Source organism: Lissotriton helveticus, chromosome 2_2 (genome assembly GCF_964261635.1).
Source record: "Lissotriton helveticus chromosome 2_2, aLisHel1.1, whole genome shotgun sequence".
Lineage (NCBI taxonomy): Eukaryota > Metazoa > Chordata > Amphibia > Caudata > Salamandridae > Lissotriton > Lissotriton helveticus.
The window spans coordinates 520,566,591-520,582,060 of NC_136060.1; positions in this window are offsets into that span (position 1 = coordinate 520,566,591).

Here is a 15,470-nt window from a genome sequence, read left to right on the forward strand (position 1 = left end):
TTCTGTGGTGTAATTTTATTTGTGTTCCCCTGATGAGGGGTCAGCTGTGGAATTTTAATTGATGGTTGGACTGTTGAAGTCCGCATTACATATTGGACTAATTGTCTATGTATTTTAATTAATTGTTTTAGCTGTGGTAAAAGATCTGGTGCAGGCATTTCTTCAATGTCTGGATGTGGTGTGTATCCGGCTAAGACCGGCCATGTTGCTCCTGGTCTATCTAGTGGACCGAGCCTGGTGATGTGATTATTATGTTTTAGGGCGCCATTAAACCAGAGCATGTGCTCTTGGTATTTGAGTGGTATTTCCACCTCCTCGAAAGGAGTGTACTCATTAGGAGGTTCCTCTGTTTTGTAATAGTGGAAGTCCTTTGTTACAGCGTTTGCTGCTGGAAAGTTTATCCATGAATAGAATACCTCTGTCTGCCGATATTTGTGTGCCTCAATTATGAATATGACTGTGCCACCTCTCGGTGTCAGCCCATTTTCTATAAGTTTTAAAGTTATAGATTTTCTTATGTTGACCGGGATGAGTATTGCCTCCGGGTCAGTTTGCAGCAGAGTATTGTCAGCTGCTATGAGTTCAGCTGCTATTCTAGCTGTCTCCCTTTCTTCTTCACTGTCTGTCATTTTACTGACAAGAAGATTTTGTTTATTTGCAGATCAGGTTTCCACGGAAACAAAGATTAGATGCACAATATTTTGGAACAGTGTATCCTTCAACGTTGAATATACCAAGAATCATACATAGGAGTTTCCTCCTACGAAGTTTGGCGGATATAACCTTTCACCCACTCCAGACGTCTTTGGAGTATTATGGGGAAAAAGGGGTCTGTGTGAAAAAGCACGACTGAGTTACTCTAATGTCTTACGTTAGATTTATCGCCTATCCAAACCGTTGGGCGCCATGTAGTGTAGTTCCTATTATCCCAATAGGCTCTGCGCATTGGAATAATATCTTCAATAGTATAGAATTAGGACAGAGGTTAACTAGGTCTTCTACTGACGATATTAGACTTAAAGTTTAGTGTTTGCCAGCTAGCTCAGAGTTCACTAGAAACTTTCTCGAATAGACAAGGAGGAGTTTAACCTCCCTGGATAGACAAGAAGGGATTTAGTTTCTGACAACCATAGAACATGACAACTTTGCTCTCCCCTAATCAAGAGTATATCTCTAGAGTCGTGTGAAAACAAAAGACAACCTATTTTACTCAGTCAGTTCAGTGCATTCTTAGTTTCACCAGTTTGTAGAGAAAAGGAAGAGACGGGCGTGTTCAATAAAAGATGTTATTTATTGATCAGTCTCTTTTCTCGTACAAGAGAAATGAATCACTATTATTGCAATACTTATAGCTAAGTAAAGTGCATACAGTAAAAACAGAATTATAAAATAATACTGTAAAAGCATTGATATGGTTTCTTAGCCATATGATACTTTAAAATGGATAAAATAGATACATACATATATACATTGACTAATCGTACTCAACTGGTGCTTCTAACTACACCTACCCCAGTGTACCTGACCTAAGCCTAATACGTGGGCTGGAGTAGATAAGTAGCAGTTTAAGTTAAGTTTGCTTTGCCAAGGGTCTGCTTCAAGAATTCTCTGCAAGGGGTTATTCAGTTCAGTACCTGGTATTTAGAAGGCTGGAGGGCTGGTATCTCTATCTCAGGGCTTGATATCCCAGCTGCCTGCAAGGGCGGCTGGAAGCGCCGGAGCTGGATTTCTCAGCAGGAGAAAAGGCAGCGTCTCTTTCTCAGTGCGTCAGAAAGGAGGGGCAGCGTCTGTGGGCTTCGCTGTCAGCTGGGCTCCTCAGCAAGTCTCGCTGCTCCAATCTTGTCACCACCACCGCGTGTGTTTGCTTAAGGCAATGTCGGTATTATTTATACCTGAAAGGTGCCGAGATTGACGTAAGGATGGACATAAATACGTCAATAAGGATGTCATAAGAAATGGTCGTTCGCACATTCTTTACTGAAGTTCTCGGCTAAATCAAAACAATGGCTGCGGGATTTCCCAGGTCGCTGTAGGTTTGATTTGTTTTGAGAACTCCGTATGCCTATTAGGGGGCTGGAGAAATAGTGCTTGCCTAATGAGATGGCATGCGCTATGACCTAATCAGATAACGGGCTTCTGTGCCGTTGTATGGCTAGTCAGATAACGGGTTTTTGTGCAGTTGAATGGCTGCTAGTTAATTATTAACCAGACAAGGGTCAGAAATAGGGGGATCGATACAGTACCCATAGTAAATACATCACAAAACCAGTTGCATTGGTAATGCTAGTCCTTATCGTGGGGCGACTGAACTCCAGGAAAGACAGGACATCAGTCACCTGAGCAGCCCTTATGTGCCATCTAAAGGAGATCACAAATACAACTTTAAAGAAAATCAGAAGACTGGAAAGAACACGTGCATTGTGATTTAAAGTCCATGTTTTACTGCCTGGAACCGAATAATGGGACAGAAACTAGACTTTGCCAGAGCATCCTGCAAACAGGGAGGGTTCATGGGTAATGGTCTTTTGAGTGCGCTGTAAGGGGCAGACTACATGCTTGGGCCTGACCGATGGGCCAATCAGGAACACGTTTAGCCCTTCTGGTGAAGCTAATTAAACATTTAGCTCATTACAATCAGTTTAAGGTGGATCCTGGGCCTAGGAAGCTGGTCTGCACCATTTATAAGATGCTGCAGCTACTGAGACCAGGATTGACTGCCCTCCACCTCCCCCCCCTGATTTCCTATTATATCCTGGGTGCCGCATCGCAGTGGGGGCCTTTGTTTCTTCAAGAGCCGGAGCAGCGCTGGGGAATTGGAGTGTTGGGGCAGACTACAGGCCCCACAAGCCCAGCGCCGAGAGCACCTGGGCCTACTTAGCTCCTCGCGGCACCCGCTGCACGGGAGGCACACCAGCACGTGCCGGGTGAAGCCCGGGCCAAGGGCGGGCCCATTTGAGCTCGTTGGAGACCGGTGGAGGGCGGGCTGGGCCCACCCTCTAACATCTGCGGACTAAAGGTTAGTTATCAGCCACTTTATTGCCGCGACGAACCATAGACTCTATAGTGTGTACCTGAACAAGTCATAATACCTGGCCGTGAGGGAAAGGGAAGGAAAGCAGCTACTGGCGGGCATGTGGCTGGGACCCTGGACCAGTTCATTACAAGGGCTACCGCGGTGTTAGCGCATGAAATTGCCCTAACAGAGCGCCGTGTCTCACAGGAACTCGAATTTGTAAAACGCTCTTCGCTGGGTGGTCTAGCTTTGGCACGGACTCCAGAGAGAGCTAATTCTAGGGCTATTGCTCCCCGAGTCCCGTGTTCAAGTAATAATTATTTGTCTTTGTCTCAGGAGGAGGTCCTTGGTTTGACTGATGAGGAACTTGACCAGGAAAGTAGAATTGCCCGTAAGAATGAACCGACTACTATGATTGATAAGCAAGCAACCGCCAGTGTATCGGTAGGGGTTAACGAGGAAGGCTTTCCCAACCAACAGGTCCAGAATCCAGGGGCAATACCGAAGAGGAAACGGAAAGGAGGCACATTGAGGGGGAAAAAAGACAAATTTCCTAAACTGAACAACAGGGAGGCCTACCCGGTGCTAAACCCCAAAGTCTGGGCTTGGTACATGCGGACACATCCCCTGCTGTTCTCTCCCCAATGGTGCGTCTCCACTAATGGATGATGGTCTCCTTCAAAAGATTGGTGGCCTCATTACCATGACCTTACAACCCCTACTCATTAGACTCACATCGATAGAGGAAAGGCTGGCGAAATTTGAAAACTCAGGTATGTCCAACTTGGACGGTATCCAGAAGATTATCAAAGTTGATGGCCAGGCCAAGAAGAAACCAACTGATGGATGTATGGTTTCTGGTGGCAGAAATCTGACTGTTGATGCTAATGCCCCAGACCCAAAAGCGCTAAATGAAGGAACATCCTGCGGGAACATTGTAACAGGTCCCACCGTTGCTAATGCCAGAACTCCTATCGTAATTCGTGAGTCCACTAGGGGTAATAGAGAACACGGCCAACCAGTGGAAGAGGGTTCAGCGACAATTACACAGGGGGGCACGAAGGGATCTGACAAGCACGTGATCACACTAGTCCATATTGATTTGCCTCCGGAGTCAGTCCCTTTTGTGGTAGTTTTGGCAGGGGTCCCTCCTTTAGCCGAGGGGAGTTCAGAATCATTTATCGAACTAAAGAATAAAACAATGCACTGGCTTAACATCAATAGACCATTACCCCCAAATGTACATAGCCAAATCCTCTTTGTCCGCAGAGTAACCTGGCTAGGGTGGAGGAAGAAAGATATCCCAGGAAATTGTGTAATAGTCGATTTTTGTGATAGACGGGTAGTCACACATATTTGCGAGGGCCCATGACAAACTGAGTACACCCATTCGGGCTCTTGACCTTGGTTATTTTTACCCTGTTATGCCAAATGGGGAGTTGCCTGAGTGTCAGCCAAGGACAGGGGAGGGACGACCTATATACAGAAACTTTACTAATGGCATATGGCTGCAGGTACGGGTTCTGTATATAACATTCCAGTAAGAAACAGATACAGCGTCTTGGATGTGGTTGACTGACTGGCACCAAACAGTTCACTCCATTCCACTATTACTAATCTTTTTTGTGACCCTATATTGAGCCTGGGGGTTGATCTCCCAGGACAATTGTTCGAGCTAAGGGGGAATACGGGCTGTGAAGACACTGTAAGGAAAAACATCCCCTGCCCTGGAGAGGATGTGGGTAATATGGAAGTTGGCTCCCCATACACCAGTGCAATAACCAGTGAGGAGGAACTACACCCCAAACCCCCATGACTAATATTATTAACCTAGGAGTGGAAAACCTGACCAGGCATGAAGCTGAACTGAATTTTGAGGATTTGAATTTGAATTTGAATTTGAATTTAAAAACATTTGTACAGCGCTCGCATACCCAGCGGTTTCATGGCGCTAGTGGTGATCAGTGGATGGCAGCAGCAGGGAGATTTAAGGGTAGGCTTGGGTGAACAAAAAAGTTTTAAGGTTTTTCCGGAACAGGGGGTAGGAGAGTGAGGTGCGCAGGGCAATCGGGAGGGAGTTCCAAAACGTTGGAGCCAAGACAGCGAATCTCGCTCCGCCCGCCCTCTGCTTTTTAAAGCGAGGAATGGTAAGGAGGGCCAAATGGGCCGAGCGGAGTTCTCTGCCTGGACAGTATGGTTTGATGAGGGAACAAATAAACTCGGGAGCAGTGCCCGCTCTGGCTTGATAGGTAAGACAGCCGAGTTTAAACAGGGCACGCTCTCTTATGGGGAGCCAATGCAGGGACCTGAGTAAAGGGGTGACCCGATGATATCTGGGAAGGCCATGGATCAGACGGGCCGCCTGATTCTGCACCAGTTGTAAACGATGGATCATGTATGCAGGAGCTCCGTTATAGACTATGTTGCCATAGTCTATACGGGACAGTACCATGGCCATCATGATGATTTTTAGAGCTGGGGGGGAAAAGAAGCGAGAAACTTTCCTGATCACTCTGAGGAAAAAAAAAGATGAAGAGACCACAGAATTAACTTGTGGGAGAACAGTAAGCTGGGGATTAAGAAAGATACCCAGGGTCTTCACTTTGGGAACCGGAAGTGGAGGGGCACCAAGGGAAGGGGGCCAGAAAGAGGGAGACCAGGGACTGCAGCCACCTCCGGTCAGGACCAGTTCGGTCTTGTTCGGGTTGAGTTTGAGGTGGCTGCAGTTCATCCAATCTTGAATGAGGGTCATGATGGTTTGAACGTTCAGGGCAGATGAAGGTGAGTGGGGCAGGTTGAAAATTAACTGGAGGTCGTCCGCATAGTTGAATACGGTGACCTCCAGTTGCTGTAACATAAAAATAAGGGGGAAGATATAAAGGTTAAACAGAAGAGGGGAAGTGATGAACCCTGGGGGACCCCGCATTCTACCTTGCGAGAGGCCGCCGCAAAACCAGCCAGATGGACTCCCTGTGTTCTCCCAGCAAGAAAGGACTCTAGCCAACATAAGGCTAGGCCCTCTACACCCGCCGCCTTGACACGGCTGAGAAGAATGGTATGATCCACCGTGTCAAAAGCGGCGGATAAATCAAGGAGAATCAGGGCTTGCGGAAGGTTGATGTTGATTCCTTCACGCAGCTTGTCCATAACTGAAATGACTACTTTTTCGGTAGAGTGCAGGGGGCGGAAACCAGCTTGACAGGGGGAGAGGCAATGATTTGCCTCAATGTGGGTGCTCAGCGTGGAAGTGATGTGAGTTTCGAGTACCTTTGCAAGGTAGGGGAGGAGTGAAATGGGGCGGTAATTGGAAGCAGAGGAAGGATCGGCGTCCAATTTTTTTAAAATTGGGATGACAGTCGCTGATTTGTGTGAAATGGGAACATGACCATAGATAAGTGAATCATTGAGGAGGGTCAGAGGGGGGATGGGACAAGCTAAGTAGATTTCCCTGAGTATGTTGGCAGGGGCAAAGTCCTGGGGTGAGCCTGATTTGACCCGTTGAAGCAGGGGATGAAGGGTGTCAATGGTAAGGAGTGGGAAGTTGGTCAGTTTAGCAGTGGAGGGGGGGGGGAAGGGTCCACAAAGGTGGGGGAGGGTTGAGGGATGTTATGTTTAATTTTTACAACTTTATCTATAAAAAACTTGTTAAGCGAGTCACAGAGGGATTGAGACGGGGGGATGGTTGATGTGGCTCTAGTGGATGAGGCAAGCTCATGAACAGTGGAGAAGATTTCTTTCGATTGTGACTCCGCAACCAGTATCCTGTGGGTGTAATATTCAGCCTTAGCTTCCAGGATGCTCTTTTTATAGGTGTGCAGAGTGGCCAGATAAATTGTTTTTAAGGCAGGGTCGTAAGTTCTTCGCCAAGCTCTTTCAGCCCTTCTTGCAGCGAGTTTTTTCTCTTTGAGGTCGGAGGTAAACCAACGGTTGGCTGCATGGGCCCGTTTTACTGAGAGGCGCCTAAGGGGGGCGAATTCGTCTCCTGCCCTCGTGAGCCAGTTGTTAATTGCGGCCAATTGAGGGCCGGCTGTCAAACCAGTAAGGTCCGGGCAGGTCGTGGCCAGGGCCGAACAGAGGGAGGGCATGTTTACCTTACCCCATTTCCGAACCCAGGTGTTTTTGGGAAGGGGAGGTTTGACCGGGAGTGATAGGGCAAGGGAAAACGTGATGGTGAAATAATCTGACCATGGGCAGGGAAAAATAATGGGAGGAGTGGATGAAACATTTAGTGTCCAGATTTGGTCCAGTGTGTGGCCATGTTGGTGGGTAGGACTGTGGATAAGCGGTACAAAATTCAAATTTTTCATGAGGCTGGTGAATTCCTTGGATTGGGGGCTTTCGGCCGGGTCATTGGGCCAAAAATTAAGGTCCCCTAGTACTAGTACAGAGGAATGATTAACTACCAAATTGGCCAAAAGGGTCTGGATCTCGGGGAGGAATGAAGGAGTGGACTGGGGAGGACGGTAGATAAGAACAAGAGTAAGGGGGACTTGATGGGAGGTAGAACGGGCTACAAGAAGGTCAACATCGGTGATAAGTGGGGAGGGGAGGATTTGAAAAGTGACACCAGTGCGGGCTATTAACGCCACTCCACCTCCCCGCTTGCCGTCAGGGCGATCCGCACGGATGGCGGAATAAGTAGATGGTAGGGCGGCAAGCACATTGGGCAGGGAGTCGGTCTTGAACCAGGTCTCAGTTAAAAACAGGAGATCTGGTTTATTGGTGTCAAGGTAGTCAAATAGCTCGTATTGGTGGTTTACGGCGGACCTGGTGTTTAGAAGGGTAGCCGAAGTAAAAGGCAATTGGGCAGGAGGGGCTGAGAGTGAAGGGGGGGCAGGGGAGGATGTGGAGGCAGAAGAAACAAGAGATGATACTAGACTGGGGGGGTGGGATGGGGGAGGACTATATAGACCGAGGAGTTGTAGGCCGGTGGTGGTAGCGGAATTTATACAGCCGGGGGACCACAGGAGGCATAGCTGAGACGGGGTGTAGGTGGTATAGCCAGCAGCGTCCCGTGCCCCTAGCCCCGGCCGGCCGCGGACGGGCGCAGACGGGCTTAACTCAGGCGCAACTCCGGCGCGCCTCCGTCGCGCCCGCTGCGCTCGTCCGCTGCGCTGCCTCATGCTGTCCGTATAAGTAGGGGCGGAGCGGCGGGGGAGGGGCAGGGCTGTGGTGGAAGGCGAAGCCCAAGCCAAGATGGCGCCCGCTGCCGCTGGGAGCCCGCGAAGGACCCGATCAGCCCCAGCCGGCAGCTCACCCCTAAATGCCCAAGAATGTTAAATACCTGCACAAGTTTGAGATAGGTTAATAACAGTTTTAAAAACAATTTCAGCCAGGATGTCGCCACCGCTCGCAATCAGCGGGGCGGGAAAAGGGAAAGGCAGCAGCTCGCCAAGCAGCCGACCAATCAGCCCACTGCCACCGGGCCACTGGTCAGACACGAGGGGAGCAGGAAAATGCGCTGCTAAGTAGGGGCGGAGCGGCAGGGGAGGGGCAGGGCTGTGGTGGAAGGCGAAGCCCAAGCCAAGATGGCGCCCGCTGCCGCTGGGAGCCCGCGAAGGACCCGATCAGCCCCAGCCGGCAGCTCACCCCTAAATGCCCAAGAATGTTAAATACCTGCACAAGTTTGAGATAGGTTAATAACAGTTTTAAAAACAATTTCAGCCAGGATGTCGCCACCGCTCGCAATCAGCGGGCGGGAAAAGGGAAAGGCAGCAGCTCGCCAAGCAGCCGACCAATCAGCCAACTGCCACCGGGCCACTGGTCAGACACGAGGGGAGCAGTAAAACGCGCTGCTAAGTAGGGGCGGAGCGGCGGGGGAGGGGCAGGGCTGTGGTGGAAGGCGAAGCCCAAGCCAAGATGGCGCCCGCTGCCGCTGGGAGCCCGCGAAGGACCCGATCAGCCCCAGCCGGCAGCTCACCCCTAAATGCCCAAGAATGTTAAATACCTGCACAAGTTTGAGATAGGTTAATAACAGTTTTAAAAACAATTTCAGCCAGGATGTCGCCACCGCTCGCAATCAGCGGGGCGGGAAAAGGGAAAGGCAGCAGCTCGCCAAGCAGCCGACCAATCAGCCCACTGCCACCGGGCCACTGGTCAGACACGAGGGGAGCAGGAAAACGCGCTGCTAAGTAGGGGCGGAGCGGCGGGGGAGGGGCAGGGCTGTGGTGGAAGGCGAAGCCCAAGCCAAGATGGCGCCCGCTGCCGCTGGGAGCCCGTGAAGGACCCGATCAGCCCCAGCCGGCAGCTCACCCCTAAATGCCCAAGAATGTTAAATACCTGCACAAGTTTGAGATAGGTTAATAACAGTTTTAAAAACAATTTCCGCCAGGATGTCGCCACCGCTTGCAATCAGCGGGGCGGGAAAAGGGAAAGGCAGCAGCTCGCCAAGCAGCCGACCAATCAGCCCACTGCCACCGGGCCACTGGTCAGACACACCCCAGGATGGGATGGAAACAAGCGTGAATGGCCTCACGATTATCTCATGGAACATAGCAGGATTGCAGGGTAAACTAGAGCAGGCGGATTGGGGCAATTTTGTGGATGCCCTGCTTATTTCAGGAAACCTGGGCTTTAAATAATTTGCATAAAGTGGGTTTTGTATCGTATAGTGAGTGTTGGACGTGGCCCTTTTCCCCCAAACTTTTTCGCTTTTTGCCCCCCTAATTTGTAATGTCTCCCCCATGGTAATAAACCTGTATAGGCCATGTGTGGTGTGAGGCACCTTGTTAATATGTAATGGCATGCAATTGTGTGAGCACTTGTCAATTTCCCCCATTGTAAAATGTATCCTGGTGAAATGTTGTGTTTTTAAAATGGATGTCCAGGCTATGTGTGTGCCACCTGACTGCAGGAGGTTAGCAGTCTAGTCGTCAGGTACCCAGTCACCCCTAGCTTTTGGAGGGAAAGCCTGGCACCCAGGGTGCTCTAATTTTCCCCCTGAGCCAGTTTAGGCCAGTTTTGCCAACATTCTAGAAGGTTCTGGCACTGCCTGGGAGCAGGGTTTAAGTAAGGGGATGTGCCACCATGCAGCGAGACAGAGTTGGGACAGGAATGTGAGGGAACCTGCTGCAAGGGGATACCGCCACTTGGGCCTGTGTGCTGGACCCTGCACCCATCCAGAACCCCTCTACTGTCCCCAGGGCTTGTAAAGCCCCACTTCAGGAGTTCAAGGCTACTGTGTGGGAGGAGGGCCACGCTGCAGTGGGGATGGTGAGAGCCTACCACCCTGCTTTGATGAAGCCCCCACTACCTGTTGACCTGGCCCAGTAGTGCTACTGCTCTGTCCCCAGGGACCTGGAGGAAGGAGGGCCCCCCGAGGTCCCGGAAGCTGTGGGACCTTGCACCACGCCAGCGCTGCGTGAAGAAGCGCCCTGAAAGGGAAGGAGTGCTGAGGACAGGACCCCCCCCAGGAGGTGAGGAGAGTCACCCGGAGACCTCTGGGCCTGCTGCTGGGACTGTCGGCCCCCCCCTTCTCGATGTGTGCCTATCAAACACTATCCTCGTGAAGCTGTGGCCCCCCCTGGGAAGTGCTGTGCTGCAGATGGAGGAGTGTGCCCCTAAGGAACTGCTGTGTTGCTGAAGCGCTGTGGCCTGTGACTGTTGTGGCCCCTGAAGCGCCGTGGGCACTGAAAGCGCTGTGCCCTTTGGAGTCCCAGGGCCCTGGAAGCTGTGTGGCCCGAGAGAGGAGCTGGGCGCCGTGAATAGCGCTGTGGGTGCCTATCCCACATGTTTGTGCCCTTCTGCTGAGGAGATAGCGCCGCAGTAGCCTACCCTGCGTTTTGGCCCGCTTATGTGGTGCTTCAAATAATTAATGAAAGGGAGTCTACCCCTTATCGCTGCCGATTTGTTAGTGTTTATTTGAGGCTACCTCAGTCATATCGTGACCTTCTGCTGTGTGCAGCTTTGCATTTCATCCTGCTAAGATCTCTAAAATGAATACCCTTTCATTCTTCCGAGACAGATTAAACAAATACCGCAGTGTGTACATGGATGCCATTTACGGGTCGCAAAATGGTCGCATCTGTGACCCCTGATGTGTCTTTTGCGACCCCTGGCACTGTCCTTGCGACCCTTAGCATCTGTGGGGTCATGGGGCCAAAATGAGAAAGAATGCCTGAGTATTCCTTTAGAAATATGGCCTTGCTGTGCAATTCAGTCACGCCCTTCAATAATACATTGGATTTGCTGCAATAGTGTTAGAACAATAAAGAATGTAAAGCAAATGGGTTTAGTATTTTAAAACAAAATCGGAAGTGCTTCTACTACTCCTTATTCAAGGAAATACAGCTGTCTCACGTACACTCAAAAACACAAACAAATATTCAAGCTGCAGGGTAACATAAAGCACCAGTAAAAATTCAAAGGACTACAGTGCAGTGGAGCATTTGCATATTGTCAGAGTAAGTATCCACATTAAAATACATCACACTGAAGAATAAAGAAAATCAAACTTGCCAACATTGTATGCATTTATGCTTGGTAAAAATGTATGTAGAAACACCAGAACCAGGGCCGGTCCAAGGATTTGCGTGGCCCTGGGCTAAAAGGCAACGTGCGAGGCCCCCTCTAATTTAGATAAGTGGCCCCCTGCAAGGAGACCATTCAGAGACACTGTGGAGGGGCTATTGTCCAGCATTTTTGCACCCCCACAGTTTTTCAAGTCAAGTCAAGTCAAACAGGCTTTATTTCGATAAAAAGAAATTATCATAAAAGCAACATGAAAACACAATACACATTATTTTAAAAAGAATCAATGAAACACATATAAGATACTTTCCAGATTTGGCTAGCAGTTCATAAAAAGAGTAAATTTTCTAAGAATTAATTAAACAGTTAATTTTAGCCTTTTAAGACGGATGGACCAAGCCCATGATAAAAATTGAGCTAAAACACAAGCATAGGTAGGACGGCTGTCAGACATTAAAATCCTGATTGCGGTCACATGGCTGTTAGTACCCAGCTGCCGACATAAGTTTTTAAGCCAAACCCTCCTTGGAATTGCATACTCTGTGCATTCAAACAAGAAGTGCGCCATTGTCTCTGATTTTTTTAAGCACGCAGGGCAGAGCTCTATGATTTGTGCATGTGATTTCCAGCTTGAGGTAAGAGAATAAAGGGGAAGGGTTCCTGCTCTAAATTTGAAATATAGAGCCCTATCAAAGGGTTTTTCTATAATGTCAAGATACACTTCCCGTTTGGGTTGGTCTTTGAATTTCAAGAAGTCCTCACTAAGCCTGCCAATGGTGGTACTGGTATTTCTTTTAGTGGAGATCCAGTCCCAGTAAAGTTTCTTCAACGTAAACTTCGGCGGAGAAGATCCATTTATCCACGCTTCATTTAGGCCCAGATTGGCTAGCAGCAACTTCATGTCTCTTAACCATTTGATTTTATGCCACCCAGGTAATGACATGATTTCTGCGAGGCCTTGGGCATATTTACTGAGTTCCTCCACACGCCACAGCCGCGCCCATAGCAAGAGTGGCCGAAATTTCGCGAGATCATCAATTTGGCGACATCCTAGGTCCAACATTAGCGGGACCGTAGGAGTTCCCTGTGGTAGAGACATGATCGCTCTACAGAATTTTTTCTCAGATCTTGATAGAGCATCAGAGATGGATGACCCCCAGAGTTCGGCCCCATAAAGAGCAGAACTGACACCTTTAGCCGAGTAAATCTCTAGAACAGTAGCTATAGGTCTTATTTTACAGGAGCGTTGTTCTTTCAAAATAGCTCCTGTAATTCTCTTGTGGGTTAAAAGAATTTTGTCCAGATGTGGTGTCCAGTCCATTTTGTGGGAGAGACGTATCCCAAGATAATCAAAGACTTCAACCCTTTCCAGCGGTTCGGCATTCAGGATAGGAGGGCGAACTGGTTTTTTAGGGGGATTCAATACCAAAAATGTTGGCTTACTTGTGTTGATTGTCAGGCCACGGTCTGCACAGAAAGATTGAAAGTTATTAAGAAGTCTTTGGAGTCCAATTGGGGTCTTAGATATCAAAAGCGTATCGTCCGCGAAGAGGAGGGTTGGTATGCGTTCGCCAGCCAGGGATGGTTCATCTGAAGGTTGTTTTCGAAGATGCTCAACCACCCCATTGATGTCAAGAGAAAAGAGGGTGGGAGCCAGGACACATCCCTGGCGCACACCTCTCTCAACCGGGATACTATCAGTTTTTTCCCCCTCTGGTCCCCACCTAATCTGGGCAAAGCTGTTTTCGTGCAGCCTAACAAGCAACACAAGCAAGTAATGAGGTAACCCCATATCGGCCAGTACAGTCCATAAGGTCTCCCTGGGTACAAGGTCAAAGGCAGTCTTTAAATCGATGAAAGCGAGATAAAGACTGCCCTTGCCTACGACCACAACCTTCCAATAGACCATCATGAGCCTAAAGGCTTGCTCAATTGTCCCAGTTCCTACTCTAAAGCCCGCCTGGTAGTCTGTAAGGATTTTGTTTTCTTCTACCCAATTTAGGATTCTTAGCAGTAGAACCTTACCAACTTTTTGGCTAACATCCAACAAGCTAATAGGCCTATAATTTGACGGGTCATCCCTAGGGCCTTTTTTAAAAATAGGGACCACCTCCGCCCCTTTCCACGAGGAGGGGACAGGGGCGCCCCTACACATAGCAACAAGTAGGGAATGGATGAGTTTTCCCCCACTTTAAGGTGTCAGATCTTAGCAGGTCACCAGGTATACCATCCGGGCCAGCCGCTTTCTGTGGAATGATGGTACCTATTGCATATTCAACCTCCTTGATAGTAAAATCAAAATCACTAGGCTGAATATTCCAGGTTAGAGGGAGCAATGTTGTACCCATAATCCCCCCTTGGGAAGCGCTTGACAGCAATTGGTCTTCTTGGCGGGTATATAGCTTAGAAAAATGTTTAACCCACACCTGACTAGGAATGTTGCAGGTTATCAAGTCTCTATCAGGCCTGTTCCGAACTCTAATTGCATCCCAGAAGCATTTTGGGTCCTTCTTTAGACTAGCTTCTTTAAGAGTAAGCCAGTAGGCCTCGTCCCACTCCTTTTTGGCTAGACCCAGTATTCTCTTATATTCCTTCCTGGCTAGCTGTATTTGAAGTTGGGATTTGCCTTTAACGGCTTCAATTAGTCGGGACTTAGCTTTCCTGCAGGCTCCTGTGAACCAAGCATGCATTCCCTTGGATTTGATCTGAGGCCTACTCCTTCCATCGTTTCCCTTGGCCCAAAAGGCTTCCCCTATAGACTTAACTGTAGCCTCGAAAATAGATGTTACTCTATCTGATGCCACAGCCAAATCAATAGAACCAAGTTCGGTTTGTGAGGCCACAAGAACCACCTCTATGTTACCAAGTTTGTCAGGGTTATTAGCAACTTTATCCCACTTTAGGCGTCTTCCACAGGAGGATACAATGATCTTATGCAAGCTTTTCGGGGGTACTGGCAGTGCTACATTAGACCAGGGATTCTTAATAGTTAAGGAAAGCAAATTATGGTCGCTCTCGACAGTTGGTATGACTGTCATGTCATCAACCCAATTCCAGGACCCCAAGTCCAATAGGATGTAGTCAATCCTTGAGGTATGACCAACCCTATTGAACGTCGGGGCACCCATCCGATCAGAAGATGTACGGCCATTTACGGCTCTAAGTCCAAACTCTAAGGTCAGTGCATTTAGCTGCACCGCACTGCGAGTCCAGCGTCTAATCGGGGGGATGGAGAGTGAAGGAATACCCCATCTACTATCTTCTTCGCCCAGGTCAGGGATACCATCTAAGGGGAGTGGCTCATAGGTGCAGTTGAAATCACCTGCTACTAGGGTATGATCCACTTCTTTGCAATCCCTAAGCTGGGCCTCAAGGTCCGATATTACGGTTGAGGTACTCCCATTTTTTATGCCTCTAACATAAACATTGTAGAGAGCTAGAGACAAAGTTTTACACGGATTACATAAAACAATCCCCAGAATATCAGGGTTGTTTGTCTGTGTAGATGTTATTCTACAATTTAGGGAAATGCTTACCCAAATAATGAGGCCCCCCGATGGACGCCCCCTCCCATTTAAGGGTTTTACAGCTGGAATAAAAAAGGTGACAAACCCAACCCGGTGGAGTGGTTCTACACTCCAGGTCTCCTGAAACACACAAATCTTGTGTGCTTCAACCAGGTCGCTCCACTCAGGTAGGTCTAATTTCCTTTGAATACCTGCAAGATTCCAGCTAAGGATTTTTATTCTCTCCTTGCTGGTTTCTCCTCTGTTACCACCAGTGTCTCCAGAGCTAAAAGATTCTATGCATTCTCTCTGGGGACTGGAGGATGGCGCCTTAGTCAAGCTATTAGTTGTCGCAATTGGAGAGTTAGGGCATGGTAAGTGTAGCTTAACATCTAAACCCTCCTCCTCACCCCTTTTGGTGGAAAAATACATGGGGAGAGCTTCATTAGGATTATGTCAGTCCACCTCTTCCAGCGCACTGA